This window comes from Eublepharis macularius, chromosome 5 (genome assembly GCF_028583425.1).
Source record: "Eublepharis macularius isolate TG4126 chromosome 5, MPM_Emac_v1.0, whole genome shotgun sequence".
NCBI lineage: Eukaryota > Metazoa > Chordata > Lepidosauria > Squamata > Eublepharidae > Eublepharis > Eublepharis macularius.
In genome coordinates this window covers 156,821,770-156,835,115 of record NC_072794.1, presented here as the reverse complement: position 1 = coordinate 156,835,115, position 13,346 = coordinate 156,821,770, and the positions used below count along the sequence as shown (strand labels likewise).

Below are 13,346 nucleotides of genomic sequence, written 5' to 3'. Positions count from 1 at the left end.
CTCCCCATCTTTCTATGCTCTGCTGGTGGTTTATCGGTCACACTTGTTCCCTCTGTTCCCAGGATTTTATTTTAAAAAATCTACAAGAGGAACGTGAAACTGTTAAGGAGCTCTCTGTGAAGGACTCTGTCAAATGCTTTTTCAAAACCTGAGCATATAATTTTTAACAGCTCATCATTTGACATGATTGCTTGAAACTTTTAAAATGTTCTGAAAGGGTGGCAAGGCAGACCTTCCTTCCAGAAGCTATGCTTATTCTTCCCCAGCAAGGCTTTTTCTTCTGTATCGATCAGCATTCTAGCCTTAAGAATGCTTTCCACCAATAAAATCAGAGTAGGCATTACCTAATAGACTGTAATTTCTGACTCTGCCTTGGTGTTATGCTGGCTTCATAACAATCCTCTGGGAAAGGAAGATAATTTCATATTTTTGTTAGAAGATCAACAATTTCATATTTGTGTGGTTTAAGAATTCTCAGGTGATTGATATCTAGACAACCTAACAGAAGAAGCTTTTCATACCAGTGAAAATGGGCTTTTGTTACTGATGCTAATTTTCAAGACTTTATGGATCTTGTTTGCATAACAAAAAACAACATGAAAAACAAACACTAGTATATTGCTGGTACAATGGCCTGGACTACTGAGGGAATACAAATGCCCTAAGCCATACTCCTTTTTTGTCTGCCCCTCTGGCTATGTGATCAAAGAACTGTTCTGTAACCAGGAGGTATGAATTTATTCTAATAATGCCTTGCTCCCCTTTTATTGGTGCTGACACTATCATCACTGGATAGGCACTGAAAAAATTATGCTTTGGTTTCTTTCCGTATTTCCCCATGGTAGAACCTACTTGTTTCCCCTTCAGCGATTCTAAGCACTGAGCAACTTAGGAGGTAACAGGGACGCACTCTGGAAATGCACAGTTAGATCTTTCCTCTTTGCTTATTTCTTTCCTTGCCAATACATCCTTCCCTGTCAAAGATATTCCCTTTCCCTGTTAGAGGCATATTCACCGGATGGAAACGCAAAGTGTGAATAGATTCAGTCTTTCATCTGCATACGGGCATTGTTGCAGTGGTTTACGCTGTTGAACCATGTTGCCTTTATGATTTTGGGGTTCTGTACCTGTGTGGGCAACAGGGCAAGATGACAAAATCATGGAGGTGTGTCGGCATCATCATATGTGTATTGGCTTCTTCATGCATGACTAATTTTAGGGTGTTAACACCAGGCCATACTGGGCAGTAGTGGTGTTGCTATACTGCTCTTTTTTTAAAGCAGTTCCTTTCGTGGCTGAGAGAGCACAGAATACCATCTAGGAGCCAAGCTACAAGTGACGCCTGACACAGGTTGGACACTTGTCAGCTTCCCTCAAGTTTTGATGGGAAATGTAGGCATCCTGGTCCTGCAGCTGTAATGGAGAGCCAAGCTGTAAAACCAGGACGCCTACATTTCCCATCAAAACTTGAGGGAAGCTGACAGGTGTCCAACTGTGTCAGGCGTCACTTGTAGTTTGGCTCTTGGTTACACCAGTGTAGACTGCACTGTAGCAGCAGCCTGCTCAGGATAGATAGTAAGATAATTCCATCTTGGTTCTGAAATTATATTTGTGACATCTCAGGCTTCAGGACTAGCAGGAAACATCTACAGCTGCAATCTTATGCACTGATACTCAGGAGGTAAAGTGAAGTAAAATTAGTGATACCGCAAAATAAAAATGTGTAGGAATGTGTAGGGGAAGCAGTGAAGACTCAATGTAAATGTGTTTTAGAATTAAGCAGGTAATAAGGATCTCTGTCTATTCTACAGACATTGAATAGTTAGGTCCTAAGATGATAATTCTCTTTGGGACATTTATCCTGCCAATGTAAACTTTAGCAGGAGGAGTTCCCAGACAGAGCAATTGTCTTCAGACATCACTATACAAGACAAACTGGAAAATGAAGACAAGGGAAAAAGCCCCTTACTTTCCAAGGCTCTATTCTTAACCCGCAACTTGTGTTTTCTTCTAGTTTACAAAATTCTGAAATGAGTAAATTCAAGAGGAAGAAAGCTAACAGACTAGTATAAACGAGTCCAATGTTATTTGCTTGCACTTATGTGCCATGATTGTACTTGAAGGCAACTTTATGCACAAAGTTTCTGCACTATATTTCATTCTCTCCTTATGTCACTTGACAGCCTGTCATAGACCAAATGTTTCTATGGAGTTGCAACCCCTGGCAACTCCAGTTAGAAGGATCAGCTAGCAGGTGACGTGAAAGACCCCTGCTTGAGACCCTGGGAAGCAGCTGCTGGTCAGAGCAGACAATACTGCCTTTGATGGACCAGAGGTCTGACTCAGAATAAGGCGGCTCGATGTGTTCATGTAAGGAAATTTTGGTATCTGGAAGATGAAAGTCTTCCACAACAGCACTGCATACTGCTTTATCTCCATTATTAAATCTCATATGATGTACCGTAACCAGGAATGCAAGTGAACAGGCAGAATTTCTCAAAAGCGCTTAAATAACATCTCAAATATTTACACCCTATATTAAGAATATCTTTAATGGCATGGCAATCTTATAATCATGTGTGGGCTCGAGCATGAGTTGGAAAATAAGATTAAGGTTTTGCTTGTTAAACTCAGCAAGTTTATCGCGAACAAGGATGGACGCTGCTAAGGTTTACAGGAGGAAATCCACAACAAAATGATGACTGCCTGCACCATTTGTTTTGTAGAATTGTTGTTCTATGTTGTGCTGCAACTGCCATAGCATTTAAAACCCAGGTTCAAATTTCCACTCTGCTATGAAGCTCGCTCTGCAACCCTGGGCTGTTCCTTCTCTAATAAAGGTAAAGGTCCCCTGTGCAAGCACCGAGTCATTACTGACCCATGGGGGGATGTCGCATCACGACATTTTCTTGGCAGATTTTTATGGGGTGGTTTGCCATTGCCTTCCTCCTCTAATACAAGAGGCAAAAAAGTGTCTTTCATTGGAGAAACTCTTCTCTTTCTGGAGAAATGTGCCACTGTTAGCGGATTGGGGTGGTAATGCTTGGTCTCCCCCTCCCTCGTGGGGCTGCTGTGAGGATAAAATGACTGCAGGGAACCATATATATATATGCCATCCTAAGGGCCCATGACCTGGATGGCCCAAGCTAGCCCAGTCTCATCTGATCTTGGAAGCTAAGCAGGGTCATCCCTGGATGGGAGAAGAAGACTTCCTTGGTGAAGTCTACAGTCACTACATGGATTCAGGCAATGGCACAGCAGCTCTGAAAGTCTTGCCTTGAAAAGCTGAAAATCGGTAACACTTTCCACCACCACCAAGGTACTTGGGAGGATGGGCAGCAGCACCCCCACCCCCATGATAGATGGACATTCACTTGGGTGAAGAATGCTTTTAGCCACTATCTTGGCAAAGCTTATTAACTATTCCAATGTGTTACGCGCACATTTAGCCAGAACCCAGAATATGGCCCTGGAAACTCACATTAGCACGTTATTTATAGCTACGATGTCCAGCAGTTTTCAAGCAACAGAAACTAGCTTATGAAGTGTCTAAATTTAACAACTGATTAGATTAAATATCTGCAGCAATGTCCATTCATTCATCTCCCAACACAAGCAAAAAAGTATTTTGAGGATAATATTTCAGCTAGCATGTAAAAACTGTAAAATAACACTAGATTCGTTTTCCAGTTCTGTATGGCTCAAATTCTTGCAAAGGTCACAGTAACAAATGCTTACTATATTCAGTTTATATTGCCAGTATTCTCCCCCCCACCCCAAAGGTTAATGACAGAGTAAGACATTTTTTTCCAGCTACTACTGTGGATCAGAAGATTAAACTCAATTCTGTTGACTTTCCCCATCTACATTTTAGTCTCTCACAACCCATCTTAAGGAGACACCTTTATAATAACCACACTGATGGTCCATACAAGCCAGTTCTGTCTCCCCCAGAAGGCAAAGTTCTCAAACCAGACTTTGACTCAGATGGCCTTTCATTAAAATTCTGGGGGCTAGGGCTTAATATGTTTAAGACACATACTTCCCACTATGTTTCCATTAATTTCAAAGAAGTCTATATAGTACACAGGCTTTTAGACAAAAAGTACAAATTTGTACAAACACTGGTCCAGTGGCATCTTAGCGTGGCACTTTAGAAACCAGTAAGATTTTCAGAAGAACTCCCTTCTTCCGACACAAGTAGGAATGGAGATCCCTGAACCTTTATATCCTAGACATACATGGGGGGGTGGGGGGTGCAAGGGAAGGCATCAGAATGTAAAGGTACAATGCAGTTTGATCAGATGAGAAGGATTTCTTATGTACGGGGGCGGGGGGAATACAGATGACCAGGGTGGAATGAGAATGACATACAGGGGGGGGGGGGGGAAATGCACAGAGCATGACCAAAATGTAAAAATCTATGGCTGTCTATCAAAATGGATAGATAGGTTTAACACACAAACAAGGGCTTACTTTGTACAATGCACAGTTTTCTAGGAGAGCTCACTGCCATGGAATGTTACAATAGTCACTACCATCAGCTGGTTTTAAAATTGATCAGACTGATATTAGTTAGTGGTTATCTGCTTTATGAAAGCGAAAAGTTAATAATAAGGGATTCACAAAGTGGGTACAATCGTAGTATTAACCGTTAGATCAATTCTCACAGTTCTGACCTGCCATGGCTATTCTTTTATTTTCTAGTCTCTTGTAGAATTGTGTTACCAGTATGAGTTTCGCAGGTCAGGTTCGGTCACAATAAATCAGGATATATATGTGGATTCTATCTAGTATGAGTGGAGTGAAGCAAATCTTCCACCTCCTTCTGCATCCTGCTATGCGCCCTAAGTAACTATACTTCTGGGAACAGGCTCGGAGCAAAGTGGGGTCTGCAATGGGAAAGGCAAATTGGTAAAAGTTACCTCTTCCCCCTTCTGGTGGAAAATGCTTCCACCGGCAGAAAATATGGTTTGGGGGGAGGGGCGGGAATCCCACTGACAATGAATGATGTAACCATCAAATAATAATGATTTTTGCCTTTTTTGTTTAACCAGTTTATGAGTAAGTTTTCATTTTTTGTCAAAGACTCACAAATCTTTAGACTTAATGTATTTCTGCTATCTTGCTGAACTATTTTAAATCAGTATTAATTTTATGATAATGTACAAGATGGAGGGTCTTATAATAATTTTGTGGAAGCCAGTTTAAGTGAAATGCATTTAGCATAGGGTTTTACTTAGCAATTTTCTGCTGGGTTTAGCTTTAAAATAGCTTTGATTTTAAAACTGTTGCTTAAAAAGAAGAATCCCGACCAAGTAATCTTGGGAGCAGTTTCTGCCAAGGACTCTTCTTCACTAGCAACAAGAGGATGGGGAGCAGATGCACAAAGACCCACCATACACGAACGTGCCTCCTTTGGACGTGGAAGGGATTCGGGGCCGGGGGGGGGGGCGCTAACTTCCATTCCGGAACTGTCATGCCAAGGCTTGGCCCTGTGGGTGCACACGTGCCTGGCTATCAATCAGTCTGGCAAGCAGTATTCTGTTTCAAAACATCTAATTCTCGACTTTTACCCTACATGAACTGGAGAAGGGAGGCTTCAGTCCTGAAAGGGCGCATTCATTTGTGCAGATGTATACATGCATTTTGAAAGGATGAAGACCAAACCAGTAGAGGAACAGTTTTCAAATCTTCCTATTTAGGGGCCGCTGTGAGTAAAGCACGATGCTGGATTAGATAGACCGCTCAACCAGGGCAGCTGCTCTGACATCCTCATCTTCAAGAAATCTTTCCACATTGATCTGCTTGTTGGGGTGCCTGCCCCCTGTAAGTTTGCGAAACTATCCTTGTGCTGCATGTAAAAACTGAGAGGAGGGAAGATCCAGGGCACACATTACATTTGCCTAGGGGCACTGGCCAGGCTTGTTGCCCTCACTCTTGTCCAACATGAACAGACCACATGTGGATAGGGCTGGTTCTCTGCCCAAGTAATTCAAGCAGCCAGAGAGAGCTAGAAGATGTGGGTGCAGCCTGGAGCAAGCCCAGCTGACCTGCTTCTTGATGTTGCTGTGACATCCAAAGGACTCTTATATACCTATCCTCCACCTGCCCCCTGTCTCAATCTCCCCCCTTCTTCTTTCAGTAAAGTCATGAGAGCTTCACAAACAGCTGTATTTTTCCAGTGGTTTGGGGGCCCCCTAATACAAGGCCTTCAAGTTTAGAGAGACACTCTCCTATCCCTTATAACTGTCAATCAAATCAGTTACTGAGGCAGGCAAGGAAACTGGCATAAAATAAGATTTTAAATAAATGTGTTGATCTGTCCACTCCCCAAGCTTCAGTTAAATGCAAATTAGATGCATTTACAATTGCAATAAAGTGATTTTATTTATTAGTGGCCACCTCCACTGAGTAACCAAATTAGGGATGAGATACGGAAGAAGGGGAGCTACAAGAAGGAAAGGGCTTTACAGTGTTTTTTCTATGCACAATTTAATTACTGATAAAGAATCAAAACCAGCCATTGAAAATGAAGTTGCTGCATTCTACTGATCTGGCAAGCTGCTTTAAAAATACTTTTTTTTAAAAAAAAGCAGCTGAAGTTGGCAGCGGTGCAGGGGAGGGGATAAAGAGGGAAGTGCTTATGGGCTTAACCTTGATATCTGCAAATCCCGCCCAAGTCTACTTTTCCCAAAGGAAACCTGCCCATGCACGATTCACTGTGTCGGAAAACAGGAGATTGCAGTTTGTGCATGCTTGGCAATACTTCCGCTTCTAGGGCTTGGCCCTGTAGTTGAAAACAAACTGGGCTAAGTCCTGGTGAAGCCTTGGTATAATTTAAGAAACCCGTTCTAGTGCATCTGTTGAAGCAAAAACAAGAGGGATTCTTGTTCCCCCTTAACAGATTTATTGTAGCATAAACTTCATAGCTAAAACTTATATTACATGCATGAGATGAGTGTTCTAAGTCAGTGGACACAGCTACACATGTGAATACTGATAGGGAAAAATGTTGAACAGTGGGATTAAAATTCTGTGAAATGAAGTTAAGTATAACTGGTAGTGGTTACAAGCCAGCAGATTACAAAATACTTCTTTTACAGGCATAGTACATCCCCTCTGCATCGGATACAGGGGCTTTTCTTGCAAGTAGAGGCAACAGCGAGCAATTAAATCATACAAGGATCCTCACTTCACATTTAACAAGCACATATGGATTGTTTTATAAAGCACTTGCTGGGTACAATATTAAAAAAGATCTCTTCACTGGGTGGCATGGGATAGTTGCAAGAGGCAAATTAAGTATGTGTTTGGGCATTTAGTTGCCAGTGGGCTGCACACTCAAAACGTACAGAGATTAAAATTAAACAAATAGGGAACCTGTGGAGATACGTTGCTGTCACTTAACCCCTCCCGAATCAGTATCCTCATCCCGGCACCATTTCCTCTTTCTCTCCTGGTAGACCCCATAACCTCTTCCCTTCTACTGCTTCCTTTTATCCCTCCCACTCATCAACCAACTTTTCTTTTATCCACCACCACAGTCTTCAGCTATATTTATTGTTTGCTTCATTTATACCCCCACCTTTTCCCCTAAAGGAATCAAAGCAACTTACATCATTCTCCACTCCTTTGTTTTATCCTCACAACAAAATTGTGAGATAGATTAAGCTAAGAGAGAGGTTAATTAGCCCAAAGTCACACAGCAAGCTTCCATGGTAGAGTGGGGATTTGAATCTGGGTCTCCCAGATCCTAATCTTACATGCTAACTACTATACCACATTGGCTCTCCTCTTTTTCACCTTCTCTCCCTCTGGAAGCCTCTCCATAGGAAAAGTCTGGTCAAGTTGCAAAGTCACATGGTAGCAAGTTGTTCAGGTGAGTTGTGTAGTGGCCACTACCAGGCATGGCCAAATTGCGCAAGTGGTGTGGAAGCTGCCACTGGGCTCAGGCAAGTTGTGTGACATCAAGTTGTAGCCACCACTGCATCTGAGTAAGCAGTGAAAATTGCATGGTAGCAGGCTGCCCAGTGGCTGCTGCTGGGCATGACCTAGATGATTCCCCCTTCCAGGGCAGGAAGGAAAGAAGGAGGGATGGACGGGGAGTTCAAAATTGCTCTGGAGAAGGCCCTTCCTCAATTTTTACTGACAGAAACCAAGATTTAAAGGCTGGCAATACTGTTGTGGTTGCCTAGCAACCCATACTATGACCAAAGATTTCAGAGGGCATCTGTTTATTTCTGAAAGGTACAGGTAATGTTTCTATGGGGGATTAATCCCCCAATATAAATGCATATTTTGATTTTTCTGCAAAAATTGGGCCTTTACCAAGTTTGTAGAATGACCTGTCTTTAAGAATGCACAGATGAGGCCACACTGAGAATTAGATACATTGATGATGATGATATTCAAACAAAAAGCTAAAAGAACACATGCCATCTAGCCCTTTATCAACCACTGCCAGTGTAGAGAACAGCTTAATTCTGCATACTTGCCCTCCTTCCAAGCCTTCTGCTGCAGTGTAACACAAAATGTTCTGAAAATTCATTAATCACACAGGTCCTCTGTGGCTGCTCAGCCCCTTTTCAGGCTATCACTGTCATCTGGCTAGCGATAAACTACAAGCAGTACAGTCTGCTATATCTACACTGCCAACCCTCTACACCCCTCCCCCCAAAATAGCAGACAGCAAGAACACACACTAATGCACTTTTGTGGGAAACAGCACGAGAATAAACTCTCTTTCGTGCTACTTTCAGCCCCTTCTTGAAGTCAGAGGGGGTGTGAAACAGATTGCAAATGGCTTCCCTTGCCCCATCCATCGTTAAAATCCAGGAAGTGTTAAAAATCCAGGAAGTGTTAGCTGATGGGATAAGTATAGAAAGCCTTGACACTACAAATGAAAAAAAAAAAAAAGCAAAATCACCAGGAAAATTATGACATTTTACTGGGTGGGAGGAACCCTAGCTTTTAAAAGTTTGCTACAGGGAATTCTGTTAGGCTGTGAGTTCTTTTGCTAATAAATCAGCAAGCGCCTAACCCACCAATAAACAGGTCTAAATAAAAGACACTGGCACATCATCATTCCTTTTAAAGGAAAGCAGAATTTGACTCTTCAGGGGAGAGAGGGATTTACTGCAGTCTTGGGGCCATCACAGTAAATGCCCTGCTTCAAGTGAACGAGTACAGTTCTGACTTCCTGTATAGATGGGATTCAAAGAATAAGCAGATTTGAAAAGTGCAACTGGTATGCAGGCTGATTTAGGGAGAGGAGTCTTGAACTGGTTCTTTAAAGTCGAAACTGCACCATGAATTGGGCCCCAAAATAGGGAACAAGGAAAGATGACACAATGGAGGCTATGGAAAAGAGCAGGAGACCAGTAGCACCTATAAGAATAACGAAATTTGTGGTAGGGTATGAGTTTTCATGAGTCATAGCTCAGTGACTATGACTCACAAAATCTCATACCCTAGCACAAATTTTGTTAGTCTTATAGGTGCTTACTGGACTCTTGCTCTTTTTTGTTGCTATAGACTAATATGAGTACCCATCTTGATCTATAATGGAGGCTTAATGTTCATTTCCCAAGGTCCCTTTAAGGAGACCTGCACCCACATTCTGCCTTAGCTTAAAGCTATCTTTGAGTGAAGTCCCAGGTAGATTATGTTACTGTAGTCAAGCCTTGAGTTTACCAAAGTATGAACTAGCATGAGAAAATCTCTCCTGTACAAGCAAAGGGGAGTCAGCACAACAAGGTATAATCAAAACAGATTATTCAAAGTGCATACGCAGCTACCAGCTTATCAAAAGCCTGAGTTGGGTCCAAAGCATTCCCAGGCAGCCTTTCGGACATGAAGATAGTAAACCTGCTAAGGACAGGAAATGCAAACCATCCGAAGGCCCAAGCATCACATCCACCTTGTGTGATTTCAGCGCTAGCTTATTCTCCCAAATCTATCTGACCACTACTGCCCATGGTTCGAATGATCGTTCCTGGGTATTTGGAAACACACCTCAAGTTGGAAACCACCTACACGGTAGAAGACACTACTTTCCAAAGCTACGTATAATAATTTATACTAGTGTCTTCATCTAGATGTTAAATAGCTGGACCTGGTGGATCACCGCAAACTATCTCCCAAGACAACACTGAATTCCCCAATGACTACTCCCAATGACTACTGTTCAGACAGATAAGGTTGTATGGAGAATTTTACATCAAGTTTAAATACATCAATTTATTTTTATTGAACATTTGTTATTCAAAATCTAAGTATGGTAAGACCAGGCCACAAGTTTCAAGCGCAATTTCTAAAGTTCTCCTTCTTCATGCCTCCTTAAGAAGATCCCAGTTTCCAAAGTTTGCTCAGCCACAACTGCACTGAGGAATCTCCCTCTCCTGGCCATGATCACACGCTTTCTAAAAACTGAAATGAAAGTAACCAGTTTGGCTAGCATAAAGGGAAATCCCCTTCCATTCAACCCATACACTTTTGCATGAATTAACAGGAAGTACAGAAAAGCTGATGGCAAGCCGCATAAGCTAACCTTCCACAATGAGCAGGTTTCTTCTACAGAAACAGACACATTTTTAAGGTATCCACCATGACGCGGTGGGGCCAAGAACAGGAGATGAAAGGTTCAAATCTTGGACTTTCCATTTTGCATTGAACAAATTTATGTCAAACAGCTCAAAGCAGAAAGATCAGCTGGTCATTGTGGGGACAGAAAAAGCAGAGAACAAATGTCATGGGACTATTTCCCCAATGTTGAACATGTTCAATACAAAGCACTGGAGATTACTCTGGTATTGGCAAAGTGTTACATGACAAACTGGATACATGTGCCCAAGGATATGTCTGGGACAAAAAAATGAGTTATTTAGGAGTTCCAAGTCTTCACAACAGAGAAATGTCTGGAGAAGTCTGGGCGAGAAAATGGAGTAATTAGATTAGGAAGAATGTTGGGCCCCATGATTTTTTCACTAACCCAAATCTTCTTCCCTCCGCTTGTACAGGTCCTTGTTTCCATTAGCTAGTTCCATAGAAAGCTCCAATGTAAGAATTCCTGATTAACTAACTAAGTTGCTCTCACACAAAATCCACAAAGATTCTGTGCGCAGATTTTTGGTACCTAGCAGTGGTATTCCTAAGCAGCTCTCCTCAGGTCTATTTAACTGGGCTGCCTCCCAATCTTAGGATTGTACTATAGGTACAAGAACATTGTCCAAGGTTCCTCACTGGAGAACAGAACATGTAAAGACAGTCATTTCCACAGCAGAATAGAAGACCACTACGTGGGGACATTCCCAGATTAATTGAAGGAAGGACTACTGGTCTGGGGACATACTACCCCTGATCGCCACCTATACATTTACTATATGTTCAAAATTAAAGAGAACAATTATGTTAAAATCTGGTCTTCAGGTAAGACAGTTCTTGTTGGTAAAAACGATACCTGAAGCAATGCTTTCTGCAGTAAGCTAGCTCCTGTATTTCTTAAAGAAAAGAACCTTTTTTGTTGTTGTTCAAAGCAAGTATGCAGAGAAAGATAAAGTCAAACTGAATCCCAGCTCACCCTCGGATTTCTTATTTATGGAGAAGCTCAAGGTCTAAATGAATCCACTTTTTAAAGGCCCCTGAAAGAACAAGGGTTACAACAGGTCGCGGGTCAGGGCCCAGCTAAGTCATCTTGGCAGGCCAGAAGAGTGCAAATGAGAGCAAACAAAACTTAACTGCCAAGAGCAGGGAATGCAAAGATCAAGTTATCATTGCACAGCAACTGCTGCTTGGTATTCATTCATTCCAGTATACAGGAGGTGCACTTTTGTAATGGTTCGATTCAGACAAGGGCCTCATCTCCTGTCAGCTTGGGAGGGGGAAAGTGGGCCTAAGCTGACCTCAAATGCATCCTCCTAAGTTAGATATGCCAAACTCAAGGTTCTGGGTCCAATGCAAACTCATCTGGTTGGTTGCTACAAGCTGAGCAAACTTAAAAAAATCACAGATCTCTCTCACAGCCAAACTGGTCTACAGCAAACACACACACAGCTGAAAAAAAGCTAACAAAGAATCTAGAATTACAATCCTTTACAAGAAACTGAACTTTGAAATAGCAGGAGAGGTTTTGTGACAGAGTAAATGCTTTGCATGTAGAAGGTCCCCATCCTTCAGTATTTCCCATTTCCAGTTAAAGGAACTAGCATCTGTTGCAAAGTTCCAAATCTGCCACACTTCTTGGAGAGCTACTTCCAGACAGAACATACAACAGTATATGGACCAATGGTCAGACTCACTATAAGGCAACCTATGACCATCGTTAAGTTAATAACTATTTTATGAATTAAGGATTGTCTAATCTAGCTTCAAGTCTTATCTGCTTTCTGAGACAGGGACACCAAAAGCTAATGTCATGACATATTCAGCTCATCCACGTTATCCCTTGAATATACTGAGCAGGGGCTATAAGGGCCTTCGAACTCTAATGGTAACACTCATGCTTAAAAGGACAGGGATCCAAAAACACTGGCTTGGCTTACTTGATAAACACTTTAAGTCTCCCCTCCTGTGTATACACAGAACTTGGGAGAGTGATGAGATCTTCCCTAATTTGCACAGATCTGTGAAGAAGGTAAGAGGCAGTAGGAGTCTGTTCCTCCGGACACATGAGAGTTCCAGTTTCTAGCTGGCTATCCTGCCACTCTCCAGGGACAGAGGCACTTATCTCTAGCAAGCTGGTGAGCAGATTTGTGAATGCTTGTAAGAGGTATTTAGTTTCTTTTGGAGGTTTATCAGCCTGGCCAAGAGTATTATGAAACATCTCTAATTAAAAAGAAACTTTTCATTAATAAAGAATAACATAAGATAGGTATCTAAATATATTCTAGGTACCTCTCCCTAATATAATTGCAGATTTGACTTTGCTCCTTCTCAACCCACTGAAACACCATGTTGTCAAAATACAATGGTACAACTCATAAGGAGACAATTCCTGTTTTCTAAACCTGGTGCAAAACTGAATTTCTGGAAGATATTTTAGTTTTCCCCTTAACCAAGGATAAGAGATTAGCAATACACTGAAAACCGTTACATCAAACAGCAAGAGCAGACGGAGTAAAACTGAACATGGCAGGGTTAAGCAAAAAATCTAGTCTGATGTATCTTTACTAACATTTTCATTATAGTACATAAAGTTTCTATTTAATAATGAATTATGCTCTACTATATTAGTTTCACTTTAGCAAAAATGTTCTCTACTGATCCACAAAAATTCTCACACCCGTTGCATCTCACACTATAGTATGTTCCCTCCCCAGGCAGCTAATACCATTAAAAGGAAACAA

At 41.7% G+C, this 13,346-nt stretch overlaps 1 protein-coding gene across 3 annotated transcripts in view; it reads right to left on the bottom strand.

Annotated features, from left to right (window-relative positions):
* The window catches only part of GNAS (GNAS complex locus), a 235,138-nt gene that overhangs the window by 33,763 nt on the left and 188,029 nt on the right, over positions 1-13,346 (bottom strand). The gene's annotated exons all lie outside the window — the stretch shown is intronic.